Here is a 17,168-nt window from a genome sequence, read left to right on the forward strand (position 1 = left end):
AGACCGTAAGCAAGAGGCAGTTCACGCAGCCGCTCCCCTAAATTCTCCAACCCACTAACCCACGACTCCGTCCAAACCCCGCCATCCAAGGTGTATTTATTTGGATTAAGCGTTACTAGAGAGGAAGGCTCAGGCCAGAAGCTCTGAGTTCGGGGCTTGGATGTGTGAGGGACTGGAATTTTATCTGCTAATACGTCTTCTGTGGAGAGGCTCCAGCTTTCAGCTGACTCCCAGCCTGACAGGGAATGAGGTGTTCCATTAAAATGTGTGTTCTGTGCTCACTGGTGGAGGTGACCGTGCTCTGGCCTGCTGTCGGGGGTGACTGTGTCTCTCCATCATGGACAACAGCCCCTCAACTAGACTTATGCCTGTTTCTTGGATGAGCAAAGCCAGGGGCAGAGAATGGAAAGGCCACCAAAGAGGACTGGGGGCAAAGTGTCTGGCCTGACCCCCTCACAAGGCTTGCTGGACCCACCCCTGCCTGTTCTGATCAGGATGGCAGCATTACAACCAAACAAGACAAAACTGCCTGGAAATTCTGGCAGGAAGGAGAGATGGGGCATTCAGGTTGGGGGTCCCCAGGGTGTTCATCTCTGCCTTCTGTGGCTACAGGAAAGCCTGAGAGCCTGCTGGCTGTCTTCCATGCCACTTGGTCACTCCCTTGGTCACAGGAATAAATATACTCTTATGGACCCTGGTGTTGGGGAGAGCACCGCCTTGCAGGGCCCAGCCAGGAGTCAGGCACCCATGTGGCTGAGATGGTGGAGTGGCAATGGCCACAGCCTGCTGGGTCTGTGGCCATGGGCAGCTGCCCCCAGTGGTGCACCTGTGGGCCTTGGGTTTCTCTTTCTGAGATGGCATAGCACACCCACCCCATGGGGCTGGGCACCGACCTTTCAGTTTTAACTCATTATTGGAGAAAGACTCCCCGGGCCTCCCCTAAATCTCCCAAAGTATCATACAACTGTAAAGTCCCATTTCTGATTAAACGCAATCCCTATCCAGTGGGTTTTTTTTTTTTTTTTTTTTTTTTTTTTTTACCAAAAATTGCCAAGTTGATCCCAAATCTCATGTGGAAATATAAGGGATACAGAATGGCCAAAACAATCTTGGAAAAGAAGGATAACATTGGAAGACTCACACATCCCAGTTTCAAGCCTAACCAAAGATCACGGTGGCCGCGATGGTGTGGTGCTGGGATGAGAACTATGTGGGTAAGTGGAGTGGAGTGGAGAGTCCAGAGGCAAATGCTCACATTTATAGTCAAGTGAGTCTTGACAAGGCGGCCAGGTGACTCAGTGTGGAGAGAACGGTCTCTCCAGTCAAAGGTGCTGGGCCATCGGTTTGTCCACACATGGGAGAATGAAGCTGGATCCCTACCTCTTACCACACAGAGAAATGAACGGAAGCACCAATGACCAAAATCTAAGAGATGAAAGTGTGAGACTCTTGGGGGAAAGCAGAAAGAAATCTTTTTTTTTTTTTTTTTTTTTTAGCAGAAAGAAATCTTCATGACCTTGGGTTAAGCAGTGATTTCTTGGCTCTGACATCAAAAGTACCAATGGCAAGAGGAAGAAGTAGAAAAACAGGACTTGATCAAATTGAAAATTTCTTGCTACAAATGATGTCACCGAGTCTGTAAAAAGGCATCCCACAGAGCATCTACCTGAGAAGGGACTCGGATTCAGAATATAGAAAGAACTTTTACAACTCAGTGATAAAATACGCAAAAAACCCAATGGAAAATCTTGGCAAGGATGGCAAAATGATCTGAATAGATATCTTCCCAAAGAAGATATGCAGATGGCCAATCAGCACATGAAAAGATGTGTAACATCACTAGTCATGGGGAAACGCAAATGGAACCCACAGTGAGACCCACCTCACACCCACCAGCATGGCTAGAATCAAAGAGACAGAGAACAAGTGTAGGTGAGAAGCAGGGCTGTCGGAACTCTTGTCCTGTGGGCGGGTGTAAAGGGACACCTCCACCTTGGAGGACAACCTGGCGGCTCCTCATGATGTTATTTTTCCTGAGTGTGTGCTGAAGAGAGACAAAGACCCAGGTCCACAGAAACACTTGCACATGCATGTTCACAGCGGCATTAATCACAACAGCCAAGAAGTGGAAGCACCCCAGACACCCATAGGTACATGAAATGGGTAACCTCGTCACAGTGCATCCATACAAGGGAGTATTGTGTAGCTTGCACGTGGTGCTAACACACGCCACAGCATAGAAGAATCTTGAACACATGCTAATGGAAGGCAGCCAGTCACCAAAGGGCACCTGTTACACTGCATTTCCATACAGGCTGGAGCCCACAGAGTCCCCAAGTGGGAAAGAAGGGGTTGGGGCCAGAGTGGAGGTGCAATGGGGCATGGTGGCTAAAGGGTATGGAGTATCTTTGTGCAGTGATGTGTGTGTGAGTGCTTGTGTGCATAGCCATGTGTGTGTGGTATGCACACGTATGTTTCATGCTTGTGCATGTTTGTGTGCGTGGGTGTGCTGTGCACCCACACTGGACATGCAGCAGCGCCTGGACTTGTCCTGCCCACAGCCAGGCCAGGGCGTTAGACCCTCCAGGGCACCACTCAGGTGGGTATCAGAGACCCATCTGCTCCCGGCCTGGCCCACGCTGCCCTGGCGCCCAGGAGTCTCCTGCGCAACGCAGCAGCTGTGTGGTATCTCTGGGACAGAACATGGAATGTTCTGTACTAGCCCAGAATTCAGAACGGCAGCTGGAGGAGCCAGAACCAGCTCCCAGACCCTTGCAGGAGACACAAGTCCATCGGTCTCCAGGCATGGGCAGCACCAGGGTCCCTTTCTTCAGGGACAACATGTGTTACAACTTCCACTTCAGCCAGAGGAGGCAAAGCAAATCCCCTAAAGAATCAGCCCAAAGCCCAAATCTGGTTTTGTGACATCAGGGTCAGATGTGGTTTGGGGGGATAAAACCAAGGTGAAGGAGGATGGCAGGGCTGATGCTTGCCTGTCCTGTTCTGCCGCTTCAGTCCCTAGAGGCTGAGAATGCGACATACACAAGGGCAGCTGGCTGGGTGTGGACACACAGGTCTCACGCCGATCCCGCTGCTCAGGGGGGCATCTGGGCAACCTTCCCGGTGCTCACACGGCATCTGTCTCTCCTTCGATTCCTGTTCCCAAATGGCTCCAGGCTGCTGCATGGAGTGTGTGGGCTCAGCTGCTCCTGCTCCCTGGGGTGCGGCCGGGGCCACTGCACTGGGCTATGGGGCAGGGTGACCTGCAGATAAGTAGGGCCATACACCCAGTGCGTCCTGTTCCCGGGGCTCTCTCCACACCATCTGGGTGGACTGCCGGTCCTCAAAGTCTCGTGTGGACCCTTTCTTGAGCTCACCCTGGCCAAGTTACAACTCTGGAGCTGTGGGCACAGCCCACCACCCTGGATGGCACCCTGCTGGCCAGCACCTCATACAAAGGCATCTCTCCACCAAGAGCAGGGCAGCTTGCAGATGTTGTCAGCAACCTCTGACAAGAGTGGATGACACCTCATGTTTGACCTGTGTGACACCCCCAGGAGGAGGATGTAGCTCCTGCGAGCAGGTGCAGGATGTGGTGAGAGCTGCCAGGGCCAGGGAGCCCGTGTCTGCCTGGGGGGCTGCTTGTGCCCTCCGGCCTGAACATGAGGGAGGGAGGTCAGCCCAAGGTGGACGGGGGCTGTGGGCCTGCTGGAGGCGTCCCCCGGGAGGAGGGGGCTGAGCCCAGAGCCTGGACATCCTTTCCAACTGTGGGGTGCTGAGAGTTTCTTCAGAGCTGCATTGGGAAGCAGGTGTACAGTGTCCACGGCTGTGAGGCTTGGGGGAGCAGGGCAGCAGGGCCTGCAGAGACCAGGGTACGGGGTCCCCCCCACACAGACGGCACTCACAGAGCTGCAGAGCAGGAGAGCACCCATCTCCAAGGCCTCAACTGTCTGTTCGGTCGGTGGAACTTGAGTGATGAAACTTATGGAAGGTGGTCAGTGTGACTGGGGATGTGAACTTTTAAACATTTTTTTATAATTTTATTTTAAGTAAACTCTATGTCACCCAATGGGGTTTGGCCTCATGACCCTGAGCTCAAGAGCTGTGGGCTGTACCAGCAGAGCCAGCCAAGCACCCTGAGGGAGAGAAATTTTTAAAGATTGATGGATTGATTTAGAGAAAGAGCAGGGGGTGGGGCAGAGGCAGAAGCAGGTTCCCCAGGGATGACGAAGCCCCACACGGGGCTTGATCCCAGAACCCCGAGATCACGACTGGAGCCGAAACCAAGAGTTGGACACTCAACCAACTGTGCCACCCAGACGCCCCCAAATTTTTAACTTTATTTCATTGTAATTCACTTACATGTCAGTAGCCACAAGTAGCCAGTGGCCACTACTCTGACAGAATTTCAGGCTTTAATATGGGGCCCCAGGCTCAGGGGGGTGAAAGTGCTGGCTTGACAGACAGAGACCAAGGGAATGAGGAGACTCTCCATTTCCCTCCAGTTGGAGCGAGGACACTGTGGAGGCAGGCGGTCCATGCCGTGCTAGGGACGGGGCGCTCGGGGACGGGGCTCTGAGCCCTCTTGCACCTGCTCTGCCATGGCCGCTGAGCCTCGCCTTGGTGGCAGCCCCGCCCCAGCCAGCTCCAGGCGGAGGGATCCGGGGGACTCAGACCCCACGGAGCCGGGCTGGGAGGCAGAGGCCTGGTCTCTGGGCAGCGGGCAGATGGAGGGCCCGCGAGGCAGGGCAGGCCTCTCCATCCACACAGAAAGCCTGAGCCAGGAAAGAGAAGCATGCCCAGCTCCTCTCCTCCCCAGGTCTGTTCGCCCTTGGCCAAAAGCATCCGTGAGCACCTTCTGTATGCACAGTCCTGTTCCAAAGTCCCCCCTGCAGAAGAATGATGATGCTTTTCCAACCGCAGAGCCCAGGAGCACAAGCAGCTGTGAGCACCTCTGTATGCACAGCCCTGACCCAGCTTCCCCCCTGCAAAGGGCGATGACGCCTTCCCAACCGCAGAGCCCAGGAGCACGAGCAGCTGTGAGCACCTTCTGTATGCGCAGTCCTGTTCCAAAGTCCCCCCTGCAGAAGAATGATGACGCCTTTCCAACCGCAGAGCCCAGGAGCACGAGCAGCTGTGAGCAGAGGGAGGTGGCGGGATGCGCTTTCCTCATAATGGAAGAAAGCCGGCAGCCGGGATGCTGGGAAGTCGGCAGGGTGGGCCACACTTACTCAGCCAAGGGAAGCAACCGCCGAAATAGATTTTTTTAGGACACACGAAGCAGCACATTTAAATACATTTGCTCTTAGAAAAACAAAAAAGGAATGAACTTTATCTTGAAAGACTCTGTCAGCCAGATTCAGAGATGAAATATTTTTACCATTAATACCGTCTGGGCGCAGATGTAACTGTTGTGTGCGGGTCTGGGGCCTCCCCAGGCAGTGGCAAGGAGGTGGATCAGACGGCACGGGGCCAGACCTCTGCCCCACCACTTCCGATGCATGCCCTGGTGTCGGTGATGTCTGGGGTCTCCTCCTGGTCAAGATCTCCAGAGGCATTTGTCCTCCGTGGCCTCCACAGGGAGAGGCCATGTTTGAGCTAGGCTTGGCCACACCCATACGGAGCCATGAGCTTGTCTGAACCTCAGTTTCTCTCTCTTTAAAATGGGTACAATTGTACCATCATCAAAGTGCTCCTGTGAGGATAAGTGCCTGGGAGTAGTTGCTGAGCTAGGACTGCTGCCCTGACACTAATCCTCCGCCAGGGACTCTGAGCCCTGGGTGGGACCTGTGGAGGTCAGGGAGGCGGACCTCCATGTTCCCAGTTCCCACCGACCATTGAGAGGGTGTACAGAGACCAAGCCATCCTTGCCAGGGATGCCCAACCCCCCAAGAGGTTCCTTCGATGGTGCCTGGGGATTCCTGACTGCAGACCCTCCACATGCTGCATGCAGATGCCTTCCAAAAGAACAACTGGCCAGTACATAGGCAAGGCCCGTGTCCCCCACCTCAATGAATGCTCCTGGGGTCACTGTGGAGGCCCCCACAGGGCTGGGATTTTACAAGGAAGGCCACTGAAGACTCGCATGTTAGGTGTTCCAAGGGATGCCGATCCTCCCTGCCAGGGACACATATAACCCGTCAACTGCCAAAGCACTGTGTGTGCAAGACCCAGCAGGACCATCGAGCACTGTCGAGATTTACCGAAGAACACGCATCCTCTGCTCTGTGTGGGTTCTGGCTCAGCTGAAGGGAAGGCCTTGTTTCCAGAATGAGGCCAAAGCCTGTGAGGCTGCTGGTGTGTATGGGGACCTTGCTCTGAACGTGGGTCCATCCACGGACATCTGCTACCCACAGTCTCTGTAGGAAAGTCATCAACTTTGTTGAAATCAAAGCGGCCACGGGCCGAGGGAAGTCCTCCAGCCACAGAGTGAAGACAGTCCAGTTCTTTTTCCCCAAACAACACAGGTCAAATGGAGCTCTACACAGAGCTCCCCAGGTGGTCTTGGGCAGCAGAGGGCTCCCCTTGGAATGGGGTGGGGGAGGGCATGGTGACACCTGGCTCTGAGAGCCGGGCGGGGACATCCATAAGAGTTGTAATTGAGTAGGGCGCTTGGAGAGTCCACCCCTGGAGGAAGGCCACCCTCGGGTGGCTGCCACTTGGGGACTGGGCCAGAGTCCCTCCCTCAATTTAGGGGCAGTGAGGTGGGGCTGTGTGGGGAACCTGAGGTTCCAGGCAGAGTGCTGCAGTCCCCACCCCTGGGCGCTGTGGCCGTGTGGGTGGTAGGTCAGAGGACAGTAAAGTCCTGTTTATGGGTATGGTTTTAAAGGATCTGGATCTTTTACAAATCTGAAAAGACAGAGAAGGACCTGCTTTCTGGAGTGGCAGGCCCTATGTGCCGCTACTGCCCCATGCTCATCCTTCTCCCTCTCTGTCCACCTGCTCTGAGCAGGACCTTCTTTCTGGGTGCCAGGATGAAGGAGAGGTGCAGATAGAATCAGGGGAGACCTCGTCCAACAGCTTCTGTGCCAGCTTGCTGTGTGCTGGGGGAGGTACACAGGGCCCAGGGCAGACCTGTGACCCCCGGGCCACACCTGGAGGCGCAGGGGGAAGCCTCATGACAGCGCATGCTTGCGAACCCATGCTCAGGAGAAGCTGCAGGAAAAGTGGGCGTGGATGGCGGGTGGGCCTGTCACACTGGGGCCATTGCCCTGTCAGGTGCCTGCTAAGCACTGCAGCCTCTTGCAAACACGCTGTGTGCTCCAGGCTGTCCGTAAGACGAGGGGAGCCACCCTTGCCGGGGCACCTGCTCAAGCTCTACCTCATGCCGGCCCTCCTGGGCCAGCCGGCCTGCACACACACTGAGTGCAGGCTGCAGGGCTCCTGCGGAGTCCGGTCCTCGCGCGTGAAAGGGTGTCCAGGGCCGGGGGGCTGCTGGTGGGTGGGAGACAGACAGGCGGCTGTCTCTAGAGAACTGGAGCTTGGGAGATACGCTGATCCCACAGTGGTGTTTTCACTTCTGACCCAATCGGCACCAAATTTCCCCATGCCCAAACAGCGGCATGTGGAGCCGCATCAGAGTGACACTGTGCCCCCACCCCCACGCAGCTGGAGCACACCCGCGCCCCTGGGCCCTGGGAGCAGCCAGCAGATGTCCTGCTCTGGAGCCTCAGGGCTATTGCAACACATCAGGGTCCTCCGGCTTGAGGAAGGGAGGTTGTGAAGGCACCGCCAGGCGGGGCCACTTCCTGCCCTCGAGAGGCAATATCCTTTGCAGAGCAGAGCCTGAGGTGAGGCTTAGTGAGCCCAGGCTGCCTGGATGTGGGTTGCAGGACCCATGCCAGATGGAATCTGTGCATCGACAGCAGAATCCATATCTGCTGCTGGGTCCGGCATGCAGGGAACACAGGCAGTCATGTCACGTCTGTCTTCTGGCTTGGAGAAATGCCTCTCATGGCATGAGCCCTCTCAGTGCCACAAAGCATAGTCGTGGACAAGGTTGACCCCGGGAGCCTCGTCTGGGCCCCTCCCCATGTGTATCTCTCATGTGTGCATGGGGCACAGTGTCAGTGCGCACAGCGGAGAGGCTGCATTGCAGGCCAACGCTCTCAGACTGCAACTCTAAACCTAACCCACAAGCAACAGAGCTGTCACAGCCAACTCTTTAACAGAGGGACATCTAAAGCCACTGAAATCCTCCATGGGCCTCGGCCCTGCTGATTCTGGGGACTGAGGGGCTCTCATGGTCACTGTGCCCTGGGATGACCCCACCAACCTGGGCTGTACTCAATGGGAAATCCTTCTTCGGTGATTACAAGGACCAGCTGTTTATCCTAAAAACATAGTTGCCAGTCTTCTCTGTGATGGCCTTTGGGTGTTGAGAGAATGCCTAAGTGACCTTTGGTGTACTAAGTTACCTCCGCCCCGCTCTCTCACTGAACAGACAATTATGTGTTAAGGACTGGTCAGTGGAGATGGCTAAGGCCCAGGTTTAAGGGTCCTTTGAGAAAAAGCAGGTGTTTGTTTTCAGCCCCTGGACCTCAGGATGCTCTGGGAAGGGAGTCAGGTCACCAGGAAAGGCTTTGTGAATGGGCAACTTCTTCCTTCAAAGAGCATGCCACCCAATGTCGCAAGTTTGTGTGTCTTGCCTGAGTCCTTGGCTACACTGGGAGTTCTGGAGGTCACAGATCCAGAAGATTGTTGGGCAAAGGCTTTTGATGGGCATTGAATGAGTGGGTTTGCAAGATGGCACAAAAGGCCAAGTTTACATCCCTAAACCACAGGGAAAGGAGGGAGGCAGCATGGGGCTCCATCCATTGACTCAAATACCTATCCATCCATCCATCCATCCATCCATCCATCCATCCATCCATCCATCCTTCCGTCTACACGTCCATCCATCCATCCATCCACCCATCCATCCATCCATCCATCCATCCATCCATCCATCCATCCACCCACCTATTCATCCACACATTCAATCATCCAACTGTCTATCTATCTATCTATCTATCTATCTATCTATCTATCTATCTATCATCTATCTATCATCTATCATCTATCTTAATATATCCACTCATTGGCCCACCCACCAATCTACTAGTTGATCTGTCAGTTGATTGATCAATATCAATCTATCAATCAACCCACCTACCCATCTACCCATCCACAGGTGTGAGTCAATGCAGGAGAACAGAATGTTTCTGGCAGCTGTAGGGCTCCTGCCATCGATCGCCATCCCTGGGCTGGAACGGTCATGATTGCTCTTCAGGACTGTGTCTAGTAGACCAGTTTCGGTTAAAGGATCCATCCAGGACCAGAGAATTAAATCAAGTAAGTTTGGATGAAAATCAAATTTAGCTAGAAGAAAATATTTTATAATAGGCTGGAGGTGCTTATATATGGAAAAAATAGCTTAGGGTAGTAACCAGAGAGCCCTGGACACTACTTCCCTGACACAGTGTGGGCACACAGCAGGAGCTGTGCAGCAGAAGCACCCTCAGTAGTGGGTCTGGCCTCTCAGTGAGGTGCACCTGAGGTCCATGGGGTGCCGCTTCCCCCGCATCAATCCCCATGTCTGGCATCTCATCTCTGCCTTCCCTCGGTTGCCATCCCGTGTCTGGCCCATCACTGTTGCCCGCCTGCCCCATAGCGCTTTTCTGCAAGGTGCCACCACACATGTGACTCTGACTTCCCACTGCGGCCCTGTGAGGCAGTTCTGGCAGCGCCCTTGCATCGACCAGAGAGCAGAGGCCCAGGAAGGCCGCCTCTCGCTCTGGGATGACCACGGGGACTCCGGCTCACACCTCAGCACCCCACCTGACCAGCTACTACTTCATTCTTTCATTCACTCACTCTCCAGATGGGGACTGAAAACCCATGGTGTGCTGAGGCCCCTGAGGCTGCAGGGCTGCATGAGCTCAGACCCAGCAGAGCCCGGGGCTGTGACCAGACAGGAACCTGTATCAACAATGACTTATGTGTCCCACTGGGAGCTGGGATTGTTTATATTCTCAACGCTCACTATAGTGAAATCATATATGAAAGGATAGAGAGCCCTAGAATCTTGAAGAATCCCTTAGGAAGAGATAGAGTCCCTCTTGAATATGCAGCTGTTCAGGGCTCTTTGAACCGAACCCCACTAGCTCACTGTGTGACACTGAGTGCAGTCCAGGGATACAGGTCCATTGGGGAAGGGGTGTTCCCTGCTGTGCAGGGAGATCTTCCAACATCCTCCCATTTTCTGCAAAAAAAAAAATGTATCTTTATCCGCCCTCATGGGCACAGTTCAAGAGGAAGTGGGAAGTAGCCAAGAGACAACTGTGAGATCAAGAGCACAGGAAATTTTGCCTTTCATCTGAAAATCCATCAGCTGCGGAGGAAATGCGAAGCCAAGCGGATGCCTCAGCCATGGCTCAGAGCGCATATGAGTTCCTGCTGGCGTGAAGGAGCCCACGGCCACGGCCCCCTGTCTGCGGGAAATGCCCCGTCTCTCTGGGGTGGAGTCACCCCACTCATGGCCACCCCGTGTCCACTGCTGCCGTCGGAGCTCCAGGGGAGCGTGTGGCGGTTGTGCCTTGGGAACATGCAGTCCCCAGATGGGAGCTGCCCCCACCCCATGTTCCGAGGCGCCCCAGGCTCCGGACACTCAGGAATGCCCATCGCCTTCAATGACAGAGTGTTTTCTTGGCCAGAGAAAACTATTTCCTGGTAGGCAATGTTGCGAGGGGTCCCCTCCCCCACCACACAAAACGGGAGACCGGCGTGTGGTTTGGAAGGTTGCATACTGGGTCTGCAGACCCAGCCGTGGAGTCTGCTGGCTCGTGCACTTCTAGCATCTGCTATCAGGACCCTGAGGTGCACAGACCAAGAGAGAGTCAGGCACGTGCTGGCCCGCACACGCCTCTCTCCAGAGTGTCACACCTGCAGCTCGGCCCCAGCTCCACCACTCTCATAAGCCAGGCTCTTCTCTCTGCCTCGGTTTCTTCACTCGTAAAATGATTAAGTAATACCGGTCCCTGATGGCACCAGTCTTTGTGGCCTGTGTATACTAAGGTTCCATGGATGGTGGCTACTGCACATATAAGAGGTAATCAAGAAACATATGCTGAACTAGTGAATAAATACGAGCACGTGCGCCAAAGGAATGATGCAGATAATAAGTATAAGGATTACAAGAAAAAAGCAACTGCTCAGGACCGAGGAGTTGGGAAGGCTTCCTGGAGGAGGTGGCAGTTGAATTTAGCCTGAAAGATAAATAAAGATTTGGACATGTGTAGGGGGAGGAGATAATGTTCTAGGCAAGAGAAGTGGAGTGAGCAAAGGTACATGTAATGAGTCAGAAGCAGGTCCTGCCACCAAAGGGCCTGAGTGACGGAGTGGAATAACCATGTTGGAGACAGGCCACTTGTCCCTGGGAGGTTCCAGGAAAACAATGGGATAGTGCAAAGTGAATGAGGGATCTCAGAAGCAGGGAATCTGACGGGAGAGCAAGGTGGGGATGCTTTCTGGGAACATGGGGAGACGAGGCTCCCAGAGCGTCACTCAGGCACCAGGTACAGAGGATGTCTTGTCAAGGCTGGTGCAGCAAAAGCTCCAGAAGAGATTTTCTCATGGGGATGCTATGGGAGATGATCTGCGGGTGTGACGGTGTTGGGACGGGACTCCCTCAACAGGGAGGGAGTCGGGTTGAGCAAGCGATCAGCACGCAGGAAGGCCAGCCAGCCAACCCCAACCAACCAGCACAAACCCAAGATACTCACAACACAAGGTGTAAGACAAGGAAAGACGTGACCAAGCTCAGCACGAATCGTGGCTGCGTGAACATCATGACGTCAGCACTGCTATGAGCCTCACCGGGGGTGCAGGAGGTCAAACATAGTGTCCAAGTAGGAACTTCAAGGGGTAGCAATCCACGGGGCATCACACACAGAGGCAAAGGCCACGAGACTCAGAGCCATGAACTGAGTGTAATTACGAGAGGATGGGAAATGGTGTCAGGGTTGGGGAGGACAGTGTTTCTCATCCAAGCCTTATAGAACTCTTTCCTCTCCTAAATGACGTGTGTTTATAATTGCAGCAAAAAGGTAGACTAAATGAAAAGTGAGATTTGCCACCATTTTGTTGAAGAAGAGGAGGTGGTGCCCTGGTGGCACCTGGAGCCGGAGCTGCCCACTGGTGGCTGTGGACAGTGGTGCAGCCCCTTTGGAAGCATGGGGCGTGGCTGGCATGGTTGTGCACGCACGTCCTCTGCATGCGGCATCTGCAGCACGCTCGCACCCGGACACACCGTTGCACATCAGGGGCTCGGGGTGCGCCTAGCAGCTCTGCGGACCGCAGCGAAACACTGGAAGCTCCCCCGTGTCCGCAGGTGGGAGGATGGGGTAAACAAGCCTGGTGATTCACCCAACGGGACAGTAGACAGCAGTGAACATGCTACCGACAGCTCCCCAGACTCACCTTAGAAACGCTCTCCAATGCAATAGAGCGAGGCCAGAATGAGACCCCCCCGCCCCCCCGATGACACCGTGGTAACAGAACTCACAATAAGCAAGGCAGACTGCACGGAGGGGTAGGGACACTGTAGGTAAAACCAAAGAAAAGCATTAGGAGTCTGGTTACCTCCAGGGGCAAAGCTGGGGGCGGGTGAATCCCAAGGAGCTGCAATGGGGTGGTTGGTGTCTGTGTCTTGGCCAGGGGGGTGGGCACCCAGCTCTCCTGGCTTTTTGTGCATCCTCCTGAATTCGACAAACATTCCATAACAGGCTGGGTAAAAAGAGGGCAGGCCATGGACCTTTTAGCAGCCTGTGCTGTGGGCCACATTGGGAACACGGAGGGTGGCTTTGGGGGCATAAGGGACCCTGTTGGGGGTGGCACCGGGGACATGAGGGCATTTCTTCATTCCTTCCTGAGATCAGAGTGGCTCACCTGGGCATCGGGCAAGAGACACCATGTCCTCAGTGCAGACGCTGCATCCTCTCCTGTACCTGCTCCAGACAAAGTGCCAGCGGGGTCCGAAGCCAGGTGTGAGGGGATAGTTGTCTGTAGCCCCCGTGTGCCCAGCAGGAGGGTAGGGGGCTGGCTCTTGGGGGAGGTCACCATGAACAGGCAGGTGCAGAAAGCACCTGGGGGTTGAGACCACCCATAACCTCAGATTTTGGCAACTAAGACCATGGTCCCAGGACTCAAGGAGCCAGTCCTCTGTGCCACATGGGAAGGCATCATGGATCCTCAGTCCTAACCTGTAAAGGCTTCTGTGGGGAAGGATGGGGCTTCTCAGACGACCAGCTGGGGACCTATGTCATGGAGGAGTTCATCCACCTCAGTAGGGACAGGACGAGTGAAACCCCCAAAGACCAAGGCATGGTCATTGCAGAAGACTCACATCCCTGGCCCACTGACCAGGACCACCCCGTGTTGACATGCGGAGATAGTTCAGAGATAGAAGGAAATGCAGGCCTCTCAGACTGTGCGTCTCCAGTGGGCCAGGCAAATGACACGGGACGCATGGCCTGACCGTAAGTCACCAGGAGGCCCTGCATCTGTCGGGTCAGGTGTTTTTGGCACAGACACCTGTGGCCCTGCCGTTCTCATGGCTGCAACCCCGCCCCATGCTCAGCCCCCATCCACGTGCAGGAGCAGGTGCCCGGCCTCCGCTCAGACCACGGGTTGGTCCAGGGACAGGTGCCTGGTCCTTGCCCCTGGCCCCTGGGTGGTGGCGACATGGGGCAGCCCAAGCAAAGCTCTGGGGCAGGTGACAACCACACCCCGAAGGCATCGTTTGGCCTCCGAGTCTGGAACGCTGGAAGGATGGTGTGACGGAGCCACAGATTCACCCCCACAGCTCACGTCGCCTGCTACAGATCTGTGTGCCTCGCCACCCCTGTCTGCCCATCGATCCATCTTAGTTTTCGGTACATTTCAAAGGAAAGGGCAGCAGCCTCATGCACCATCCCAAACCCTCCCGCGCGCCGTGCGTAACTAGAGCTCAGCATCTGCTCAAGGCTTCCTTTTAGGGGAAATGCACTGTAAGTGTGCCAGTCAGCGGGTCTGACAGAGGAGCCTGGTGTGACTTAAACCCTGCCAGGGTCGGGATGGTTTCCAGGGCTCCAGAGAGGTGTCCCAGCCACCCCCGCCCAAGGCCCCTCACATGGCCAGCTGTTTGCGTACCACTCAGCATTGCTCTGACAAATGTCCAAGGCTAGTAGACTATTTGTGCAGCAATGTTTTGAATCCCCAGAAATGAGAAGGTGGGTGGGCAAGTCTCCTGAAGTGACTGTTGGGTCATTCCCAATGGGATCCCATGTGCCCTGCTCGTGCCCTTTACGCTCAACGTCAGGATGCTTTGGATCCTGTGTGCCTGCCAGGAAGTAGGGGAGCTGCGGACTCTGTGTGCCCCCTCATGAACCTTATCAGAAGGGAGCCTGGGCAGCCGCTTCCTGGGGATAGGGTTGTACCCTGAGGACCCCGGGATGCAGCTGCTGCTCACAGCGGAGATCCCCGGCCCCCACGGTGGGCAGGACAGCCTTAAAAGTGTACGGTCGAGTGTTCTCGTGGTGCTTTACCTAACCCACCGCATGCGGCCACTTAGACCGGCTTGCAGATGAGGATCTTGGGTCGGAAGCTGACATCCGGACGAGGGCTGGCTGTGTGCTGCGCTCAGACCCAGCAACACCCCCCACGTCTTACACATGCTCCCGCCATGCACACTAGCTCCAGATGTCCCCAAAGGATTGTCAGCTGGTGGACATCAGAGGGTTATTCCGTTCCCAAGGAAAATTGAAAAGCAGAGGCCAGGGGCCAGGGTACAGCAGGCAATACAGGCACGGCCTCCTGTCCAGGCCCAGAGGCGACCCTGGGGGCTTCTCAACTGAGCAGCAGGTGGCTGCCACCTGGCGCTCAGCTCCAGCTTTTGACATGACCCCCATGGCTCAGCTGGAGTTCAGGGTGAAAACGCAGACCCAAGAGTCATGATGTCCAGCCGGCGTCTGTGGTCCACAGTGCTCGCCTGGGGCCGCCTTCCGCCCTCCTGCGGACAGAGCCAGCACTGCTCTACGCCACTCCCGCCACTCGCCGCGGACCCAGCTGAAGACGGACGCCCTCCGTGCCATTGAGAACCCCTCAAATGTCTGCCTCACATCTCTTTGTCCATGACCACCCTACAGTGTGAAGCCCCATCAGCTCCACACTGACCACACACCAGCATCTACACAAAATCAACCCATAACACCCATCAACGCTACACTGACCACAAGTCAGCATCTACACAAAACTAACCCATGAACCTGCATCAGCTCTACACTGACCACACACCAGCATCTACATGAAACCTGCCCACGTACCAGCATCAGCTCGATGCTGACCAGGCGCCAGCACTGGTGCAACAATAACCATCCATAGTATAACCTTAATAATGAGTGTCTGTAAAATAAGGCAGGATGTGGCACCAAATCAAACTGCAGAGAGAAGAGGACACTCCTTACCTTTGCGATCCCCAGTCACAGACGCTACTTCCGCTGGGCACTGTCCACGCAGTTGACTCTTAGCCACCAGCAGACCCTGTGGAGGTTAAGCAGGTGTTAGGATGGAAAAGCCTACGCAGCAGCACCAGGGCCTGCCAGCCTCAGAACCACTACACTCCAGGCCCCGGAGCAGAGGGACAGGGCCCTACTGGATGGCGCTCCCCAGGGTCACCCTCCCTGTGCCTGCCCAACTCCATATCTGCAACCCAGTAGTGTTTGTGTTTCCCTCCACGCTGCCACCGTCACATGCAGACACTTGTGGACACAAGACATAAGAAGTCGCCTGCAGGCACAGCCTGATCAGGCTTCTCTGGCACTGCCTTCTTCATACTTTCCTTCTTTCTCTCACCCAAGTCCGTGGGCAGAAGTCTAATGTACTCTTGTGGTCAATGCACAGCGTCCCTGGGAGGAGGGGTGTCCCTGTCTGCCCCCCTCACCATGAGCATTCACTCACTGTCCTGTGCAGGGCTCCCTGCCCAGGGAGGGGCTCTTCTGCAGGCTTCTGCAAGTGGACCCTTGTCCATGTGGGTCTCTGAGGCTTGGCCAGCCCGCTTGCCCTGCTCCGGGATTCTGAGTCAACACCGGAACTCCTGGTTAGCAGCTGTGCTCTGGGTACCTCCTGGGGTCCCCCACCCTTTTGGTTGGTCCTCTGAGCTTGCTCATCCTCTTGCCGGACAGCAAAAGTGGCAAGAAGCTGGATGCCAAGCAGACACTTGGTCCTTGTCCACAGTTCCAGAAGGCCTTGGAGGGGGAGTGGGGGAAGCAACACCCTGACAAACATGTACTCTGAACCTGCACAGAACTCAGAGTTGGGAGCCCATGTTCCATCCAGCCTCTGGGTAGACTCTCAGGGAGCTGTCTTTTGCCCGCCTTTTAGAGCCTCGGGGCATCCACTGAGGACGCCAACACAGCCACTGTGCCAGCCTCCTCCCAGGGTGGCCACTAGGGGGAATGGAGCTGTAGGGTCTCCAGAAGTACTGCTGGGTGGGTCTGGGAGCCCTCCAGCTCTGGCTGCGCCTGTGTGGCTGGGGACGCCATGGCTCCAAGGGTGCTCTTGGGGTGCAGTCCCTCCTGTGTCCTCCTGGCACCTGTCTTGCGAACCAACTCTGACCTGAAGAGGCCCCAGAGGTCCTCTCCTCTGACTCTCTGGGCTTGGTCTTTAGGCCTCAGCTGTGTCCTCATGAAGCCTGCATGTCTGTCCTCCCAGGTGCTCCTGACTCCCTGCACCCTCTTCTACTTTATCTGCAATCACTCGACTGTCAGTAAAACAAAAAATATAGCCGCTTTCAGAGCCCAAATATGGCATGGGCTCCCAACTCATCGGCCATCTAATTCATAGTCTCCCGGCCACCGAGGTTGGGGGGCAGGGACATCTGGGCCCAGTGGCTCCAGGCCCCAGACCTTGAGGGAGGGCGAGCGGCTCTCAGACCCCGTTCCTTTTAATTTCATCGCAGGGCGTGCGTGCATGCATGGATGTGTCTATAAACAGCCCACTGTTTCCCCGGGGCCTGGTGGTGCTCGGTAAGCCAGCTTCCCACAACGCAGGACTGAGGGCCCCATCGGCCCCAAGAAGCCGTGCTCTCAGTCCGTGGAGGCCAGAGACCAAAGGCAATGTGGTGAGTCTTCCTTGAAGCTGCAGCCTGTAAT

This window comes from Canis lupus, chromosome 5 (assembly GCF_011100685.1).
Source record: "Canis lupus familiaris isolate Mischka breed German Shepherd chromosome 5, alternate assembly UU_Cfam_GSD_1.0, whole genome shotgun sequence".
Taxonomy (NCBI): domain Eukaryota; kingdom Metazoa; phylum Chordata; class Mammalia; order Carnivora; family Canidae; genus Canis; species Canis lupus.